The sequence below is a fragment of the Mastomys coucha genome, unplaced genomic scaffold, assembly GCF_008632895.1.
Source record: "Mastomys coucha isolate ucsf_1 unplaced genomic scaffold, UCSF_Mcou_1 pScaffold22, whole genome shotgun sequence".
In the NCBI taxonomy this organism is placed as follows: Eukaryota; Metazoa; Chordata; class Mammalia; order Rodentia; family Muridae; genus Mastomys; species Mastomys coucha.
Window position 1 is genome coordinate 13,366,075 of NW_022196905.1, and position 9,002 is coordinate 13,375,076.

The 9,002-nt window shown below is 36.7% G+C and overlaps 1 long non-coding RNA gene across 1 annotated transcript in view; it reads left to right on the plus strand.

The window, feature by feature from the left end:
• The window catches only part of LOC116070882, a 23,212-nt gene extending 15,008 nt beyond the window's left edge, over positions 1-8,204 (plus strand). Inside the window, exons 3-4 of the long non-coding RNA XR_004110613.1 lie at positions 6,164-6,259; positions 8,114-8,204. This is a non-coding gene — a long non-coding RNA (uncharacterized LOC116070882). The remainder of the gene's footprint in view (positions 1-6,163; positions 6,260-8,113) is intronic.
• Positions 8,205-9,002: the final 798 nt, after the last annotated feature.

Below are 9,002 nucleotides of genomic sequence, written 5' to 3' on the forward strand. Positions count from 1 at the left end.
TATATATATATATATATGCTCTTCCATATGTGAGTTCAGACATACATGTGTATGAATATATCATATGTATATGAATTTATTGAGAGTACTTTAAAATAGTAACAATGGTAGAATCCCACCTGAGAGCTAAGGACCCAGTAGTGAGTGACTCAGTCTGTGAATCTGTGTGCCTCAGTAGTCCATGCATTGCCACCCAGTCTGGCACCAGAAATCTTAAGGGTTACTGGGAGAGCTCCTGGTCCCTAGTCCATGGTGAAAACCTAGAAATTCTGTTTCTGGTATGAAGGAATAAGTAGTCATTACTGGGTAAATCAACTGAGAAGTAGGAAGAACACAAGCCCAGCAACGGGCAAGATGATACTCCTTTTTACTGTGCTGTTACCAAAAGGTGCAGCCCATAGTCAAGATAGGTCTTCCCACATCAATAAAGCCCACCCAGATACTTCTTCAGGCAAGACTCCCTGCCCAGGTGTTTCTAATTTGTGGTAAGCTGACATTAAATGTAACCATAATATGCCCCTTTGGCAATATTGGTCATTGGAATTTCCAAACAAGACTGAAACCCAATAAAACTATGGATTCTTAAAACTATAGTAATAGACATGCTTGTTTAATCAGCTCATAACCATGCTGGATACACACAGAGATGACCAGCCTAATACAATCTCCAAGATGCAGGTAGACCACAGTCATCTTGACCTCCAATCTTAGGGCTGTCATCCTCTAGGATAGTATAGCCCACTAACTGTGTGTTTCCTATTGACTAGGCACTGGGCATGAGGTCATTCATTTACAGTTCCCAATAATCCTCTGCAGTGGGTACTTTGATCGTTCCATATTCCTATTAAGAGAATTGACATTCCAAGAACCAATAGACTTTCCAAGGCCCCAGATGCTTGGTGAAAGCTAAATTTCAGATCAGTGTATTGATTTCTGAGTGTTGATTACCTCACAGGGTTTTGTAAGGATTCAAATACTCCTGACACATCACTACTTTGCCCATCTGAAAATACTTTAGTTCTGACATACTGCAAATATGTAGCATGTAGGCTACATGATGTGACCCACTCTGATAGTCTATTGTGTGTGTCAAGTTAGCTAAGCCAGAGTTCCCAGGTCAAATATGATTTGTTGAAGGTGTTTTCCAAGTTAAGCCAACCACTTAAACTACAGAATTATGAGTGATACAGATATTTTTTTTTAACATGGGTGGGTCTCATTTAATCAATTCCAGACCTTACTATGAGTGATGGCTGACCTTCCCTGAGGAAGAAGAAGAAGAAGAAGAAGAAGAAGAAGAAGAAGAAGAAGAAGAAGAAGAAGAAGAAGAAGAAGAAGAAGAAGAAGGAGGAGGAGGAGGAGAAGAAGAAGAAGAAGAAGAAGAAGAAGAAGAAGAAGAAGAAGAAGAAGAAGAAGAAGAAGAAGAAGAAGAAGAAGAAGAAAAGAAGAAGAAGAAGAAGAAGAAGAAGAAGAAGAAGAAGAAGAAGAAGAAGAAGAAGAAGAAGAAGAAGAAGAAGAAGAGGAGGAGGAGGAGGAGGAGGAGGAGGAGGAAGAAGAAGGTGCCTTTGAGTATGAACTGCAACACCAATTCCTCTTTCAGTATCAATTCATCCAGCTCATGTGCAAAATTCTGACTTTTCAGCTTCCACAATTCCATAAAAGCTCTCACATATATGTATCATTTGTATTAATATATTTGCATATAAATAAATGGATATAAATAAAATTATATAGATAGGGATGGTTTTTTTTGTTTCTTTATCTCATTGTTATTGATTACAACGGTAACTGAGATGTCAAGAGCTATCCGCATCCAGAGGCAATTTTACCATCCTACATGAATTTCATGTGCCCACTGTTAACTATGGGAGTCATACAATTCCCCCAGTTTTTCCTAGCCCCAAGAACCTCTCAGATCACAATTGCTTTCTAACACTACTTTAAAGATATGGTTTACTTGCAAAGAAACTTGGGTGTCACCAGATACAAATGCCAGCAGTGTGGCTTAACTAACTCAAGGTTGCAACTTATATGACCTGCCTGTTGCCACCTTCTATATGCCTTATATTCCTAAAACCCAGACATATTTGAGGTTTAACTAAATGTTCACATGGATCACTTTTTACAGGAAAACCTAAAATTTACCAGGCATGGTGAGCACATTCAGAGTTAAGGGGACATCCTTGATCAAAAAGCACCAAGAAAGTACAAGCATAGCAGTATTTATCTGTATCAGCTCTACCTCACAGGTCAGGAAATGTCATGGAAGGGATGAAAGACTGTAAGTGCTGAAGGAAGTCAGAGAGTCCTGTGGACGGACAACTGCCAAGATTTAATGATCTTTAGAATTCTGAAGTCACCACAGCCATGATGGTCTGAGTAAGATCTGTCTAAGATTGGCCACTCACCATCCTGTCACAGAGTTGGGGAGGGGAGTCTAGAGGCCCCACTCTTCTCTGAGGAGCTATGTGAAGTTAATGGATGCTCAGAAAAGGAGTGGCATTAATTTCAGTGCTGTACTGAGAAGGTACCTGTGCTTTTGTAAACAACTCCTTGTTGAGCTGCTGAGAGCAATTCTAATGTCATGGGATCATCAAAAACAGAACAAACATGCAAGGCTGCCTTAGATGTACTAGCTGAGATAAGGAAAAAGATCATTGAGAGTGGAAGAGAGTAGAGTAGGGTAATGGAGAGTAACTGTGTTCATAATGCATTAAGTACATATATGAAAATGTCGCAATGAAACACAATATGTACAATTAGTATATAGTCGCCGAATGTCTTTAAAGAATATATTTTAGCATGACAGATCCAAGCTATTTTCTTATAAACTACAATGTTGAAACATTTCGTTTGAGCACTTGAAATAATTAGGCGTGATCTTTGTTGATTTTCACTATGCTCGGAAAAAATGTATTTCATTCACTAGGGTTTTTTTTTGTTTTGTTTTGTTTTGGTTTGGTTTTAGTTTTTTGGTTTTTTTGTTTGTTTGTTTTGAGACAGGGTTTCTCTGTGTAATCCTGGCTGTCCTGGAACTCACTCAGTAGACCAGGCTGGCCTCGAACTCAGAAATACACATGCCTTTGCCTCCCAAGTACTGGGATTAAAGATGTGTGCCACCACTGCCTGGTCATTCACTAGGTTTTAATCACTTACTGTAAGCATCATCTTCTCCAACAGCTAGCACACTTACATTCACATATTGAGATTCTCCCACCCAGCCTATTTCTCCGAAGGTCAGACTGAAAAGGGACACACTCAGGGTGGACATCTGTTCCACAGTCCTGGGATTCACAGCATCTTTTTAGCTCTAAATCAAGATCAGGAGGTACTCCTGTTCTCAGGAGATAGCATGAGGGTGGGCACTGAGGAACAGGATTATTTTTAAAACATTAATGTTATGCCCATCCTGGCTGGCTGCATGAACAGTTAATGCAACTTCAGTTCTGAGCTCGGTATGCCATTGTCAGTTTACTCTATGGAGCATACCCCTCTCACATATATGCACATATAGACAAGATATGTAAATGGGGAATCTCTAGCATGGTATGTATTTTCAGAAGTAAAAAAGAAACAAACAAAAAAAACCCCTAAGTTGTGTTATTTTACCTATTTAAGACTAAGTTGGCCAAATACTGATATTACTATACAAAATATGCTTCCATCTTTGTATAGGACAGTACCTTCAACTGTGACCATGAGATGGGTGAGATGCCCATGACATCATATGTCACTCACATTACATGACATCATATTCCACCCACATTACATAGCATCTGAAAGGTGCCATCTTCCAGATCTTATTTCCAAACAAAATAGTATTAAGGATATTGCCTTAGTTTTACACACTCCTTGTAAGTAGAGTGACTTATAATTGATATAAATATTTATACCTCATTATATATAATGAAAAATACTTATTTTGATGTCTGACTAAGATAGCTGCATGAATAATAAAATCAATATCTAACTTTGATATGAAATTTAATTAACTTCCTTTGTAAAATATGATGCAGAGTCCATTAAAACATTTATCAGAAAATATTACAATAGTTTGTAGTATGAGCTAATAAATCACTCAGTGTTAAATATTGCACACAATTGATTATTTTGAGCATACAGAGACACTGCTAAAATCAATGGCATCATTTGGCAACTTCAAATTTTCCATAAAACATCCTTCTTCTAAAACCCTTGAATAATTTTGTTGACAGCCTTATCAAATTAAGACAGAATATTAAGCTAGAATGATAGTGCATTTGTAATTCTAGTGCTTAATAAGCTCAGGCTGGGAGAACTTATGTTTGTATTTATTTAATATAAGTTTAAATTTAAAACCATTAAAAATATACAGAATGGTATTTATTCTGTTCCTAGTTGGAAAATGAAAACAGGTAGGTAGGAGAGAGGTGGGTTTCAAGCATGGTACACACTCAGGTACAAGCTCTGTGTGCATAATATTGCCTCTCATGACAGAAACATATTATCATTAAAACCAACTGCCTGTGCAACCATCTGTTCAATCTCATAATTCAAATTATTCTTTATCAAACTATTTGAATTCTCCAGATTCATTTAATTTTCTGAAACTTGCAAGGTTGTATGTTTGTCACACAATTGATAAACATCTGTCAGTCTGCTCTGACCACATCATCTATACCAAGCTTATTTTCTGAAATAGTGAAATGGTCCATAAGGAAGTGAAACTCAGAAAAATGCTTAGGAGGGAAAGTTTTGTTCTTGTAGATGTTTGGTTGGTTTTCCTTCTTAATGTGTTGTTTTCAAATGTAAGGGGGACAACAAGGCCTACTGAGTTAATCTGCTGAAATCCAGCAATGTGAATCACAGTAGACAGTCCTGGATTTCATCAGATCTTTAAAATAAAGATGTGCAGACTAGAAAGATTCTGAACAAACTTTGACAACAGAAAGCAGAGCATAATGCAAAGGAGGAAAATATAAGGAGATAGTAGAACTATCAGACTCAGTAGTGCAGAAGAATTATGCCCTTAAGATAAAATTCCTGAACTCTGTAGACACCTTCAATGCATCAGGAGACTCAGAGGGAGAAGAGGACCTAGGAATTAGTTACAGACTCAATACAACCTGAATGCAGAGATTCACTTCCCAAATATTTTGTCTGTAAATCTGTTAGAATTAGGAGTTGTTTGTTTTACATCAGAATGATTTTAGACATCTTTACACAGAAAATTAGTTACATAAAGTCCCTACTTTGGTGAAGTTTACAACAATGTTCAGATAGCAACTGAGCTTATAGTGCCAGCTACAGATAGTGTTAGGAATAGAATGTCAGCAGTGTAGGGAACGTGATCAAGTTGCACTATAGATAGAATCATGCAGTAAGGGAATGTGAGCAGGCTGCACTCGGGATAGAATCATCTAGTGAGGACTCTGAAGTGAAAATTTTGTTTTTGAGGCTCAGTTGGGTTATGTGATTTTTTTTTTTTTATGGAAACTGTCTTATGAGAGGCTATTTTACTGAAAACAGACATGTGGTGTTTTAGGAGATTTTCATTTTGTTTTGTTTTGGTTTGGTTTTTGGAAGCTTCCTGGAAAGGGGGCATGTGATTTTTGCTGGAGCAGATGCATAACAGGACACATGATGTTTGGAAAGTATAACCCAACAGACAGTAAATGACACTGTAGAATTGGTTCAACTTGCCATTCTTTGCTGGTCTTCATTGAGCTTTGCTGAGGCTGGTCTTCCTTGATGTTACTGTGGCATTGGTTCACCTTGTCTTCTGCACTGCTCATCATTTGTCTTGACTTTGTAGAAAGAAATGCACCAAAGAACTTCTTGTGATATTCTGGTGGCTTCTTGGTTCTGCAGACTAGGACCGATTGACAGCATCTGTGGGTTTCTTCTGGATTGAAGTGCTGTTGCTGTTTCATGAATGGCATTTGCGAGTGGATGGAGCTGCCACTGCTGATTCATGTGAACTGAACTGCTGATATCCTGACAACAAAGATTGGAATTTCCCCAAAGAACTATTTCTAAAGAGGTCCACACTCCCCGTTTCCCTATTAACTCTTCCTTTCTACTATCTCTGGTAGATGGTGAGCTAGAAGGGAGGGTAAATCATTTAAGAACCTTTTTGAAAATAGGTTTTAAAAATACCTAAGCCTATGGACTTTCCATCCAGGTGACATCTGAATGTAAGTGACTTGAGGTGAAGAGATATGAAAACAAGGTTCGAGAGAAGATTCTAGGTGCAGAAGACAGTGAGTAAAGACACCTGGTAAGCAGGGAAGTTAATATGTTCAAAGAACAAAAAATGTCAGCCTGCAGACATACCTCAGTGGTTAAGAGTGCTTGCTGCTTTTGCAGAGGACCATAGTTCAGTTCCTGAAGTCACAGTGGGTGGCTCAAGATCTGTATCTTCTGCTCCAGGAGTACTACATTCTCTTCTGGAATCCAAATGTGCCTGCATGCAAGTACTTGTGATCGCACCTGTGTATGTGTGTGTGTGTGTGTGTGTGTGTGTGTGTGTGTGTGTGCACATATACATACACACACGCATATACACACAAAGAGAAAAGATCATAAAGATGATGATGAAGGTACAAATTTGATTTTATACTAACATATATATGATATATATGTATATTATATATAAGATAGTTGATAATAGGTAGGTAGGTAGGTAGGTAGATAGATAGATAGATAGATAGATAGATAGATATTATCTATATATTCCCACAACACAATTTTGTATGCTGGTAATACACACATTAACATTGTTCAAAAATAACAATATCAACAACAAGGAAGGGCTAGTCTACAGAGGAGTGAAGAGAGCAGTCTTACCTTCAGGGACACAGCCTTAATTAGCCTCAAAATACATGGGTATGGTCATATAGAGATTATATTACATTTAATATAATATACAGCAAACCTACAGCCAATATCATAAAAACTGGGGAAACCCTCAGAATTTTCAGTTGACAAGGCAAGATTGTCCACTCCACTCCTATTCTATTGAAGGACTATATTTTGTTCTTTAGGTTTTACCTAGAGCAAGAAAACAGAGAAGAAAAGTAAATAAAGGAGTTGCAATTAGGAAAATTATCAAGGTATTCCTTAACAGAGATGCTGATTCTATGTAGGACACTAAATCCTACATTGAAAACCATTAGAGCTGATGAATGTTTCAGCAAAGTGGAAGGACTCAACATTCACAAAAATTAGTAGCTTTCTTATATACTAGCGACCAAAAATGAATTCAAGGAAGTAATCCCATTACACACACACACACACACACACACACACACACTCACAACTGTGCACACACACATACCTCACATACAATAAAATACCTATGAATAAATCTAACTAGAGAAATGAGTGAAAGACCTCTACAATAAAAACATTATGGTATAGAGGAAGAAATTAAGGAAGACATTAGAAGATAAAAAGACCTTCCATGCAAATTCATCTACAGACTTAATCTTGTGATAAGAGCCGTTCTACCAAAACCAATCTACAAATTTGGTGTATTCTCAATCAAAATTCTATGGTCATTCTTCATAGTAGAAAAATTAATCTGAAAATGTATGTGGATCAACAGAAGTCTGAGGAAAGCCAAATCATTCCTCAACAAAAGGAACACTTTGGGAGTGGGGCATCCCCATACTTAACTTCAAATTATACCACGGAGCTATAGTAATAAAAACAGAATGTGCAAGCACCAAAACAAGCAGAGAGATCAATGAATAAAACTGAGGTGCCAGGTAAAAGTCCACACAACATCTTATTTGATAAAGCTACAAAAATGTGTACATTTGTTTAAAAACAGCATCTCCAACAAATGGTTAGGTAAAAATTGGATTACTACATGTAGAAGAATAAAACCATATATTAGTTTTCATCCGGCACAAAACTCAATTCCAAAATTAATCAGTTAATAGCTAATTAAAGTTGGCAGTACATTAGGAGGTTTAAGATTCAATGTATAGAAAGGTTTCTTAGCTAAAAATCTAGGATTAAATGTGAGAGATGCTTTAAAAACTTTTAGCATCTTGGGTGGCCATAGTTAAATACTATGATCTGGGCAACTTAAAGATTGAACCAATAGCTGTTTATTTTCTTTCAGATCTGAAGAACGGCAGGTGGAGCTCTCAGCACCTGCAAGCCTGTGAATGATTCAGGAGCATAATTTAAATAAATAAATAAATAAATAATAACTTCTTTATGGTTTTCTGACATTTTCTTAGACTTTGTTATAAAATAATTACTTATATAATGAGTTTGTAGGTTAAGGTATACTATTACTTTATATGGTTCTTATCCCTTGACTATCTTACTTTGATAACTACAACTCTAAGGAACCCCATCAATGCCTCCCTGGGATATGGTGCTCACCAGCAAAGCTGAACTTATGCCTTTCTGTAGTCATATATCACCCTCTGCCCTTTTCCATGGTATCATGGCAGCCAGAAGAAGGCAGTATTGATAAGTTATATATAGCTTCCTGAGTACTCCAAGAACAACACTCTGAAATGCCTTACTCAATTTAGGCCAAAGCCACACCCCTGGGCATAGCTCCCCAAATAATGACTAACTGTGTGTATTTTTTTTCTACAAAATAGTCAGAAATTCCACAAATACATATAAATAAGCATGGTTATTATAGGATGCCATAAAAATAAGTATAAATCAAAAGTTTAATCAGAAAGGATCTGAAAGAAATATGGATCTATTTGCTTCTATAGGATAAAATTATCAAATAGTTTACTTCTGAGTAAGATATGTTACAAGAAACATGATAAAAATATAAATATATTGATATTTCAGTATAAAATTCAAACTCAACTGTGTAAAAATGTATGCATATATTCAAAATGGTCTAAGGAGTATTAGGGTGTAGTTCAGTGCTAGAGCTCTTGGTTAGCATGCATAAGACCCTATGTTTGTTTACCAGCACAAATAATCAAAACATTCTCTATAGCATCTATGTTCAAATATACAATTAATTTTTGTCT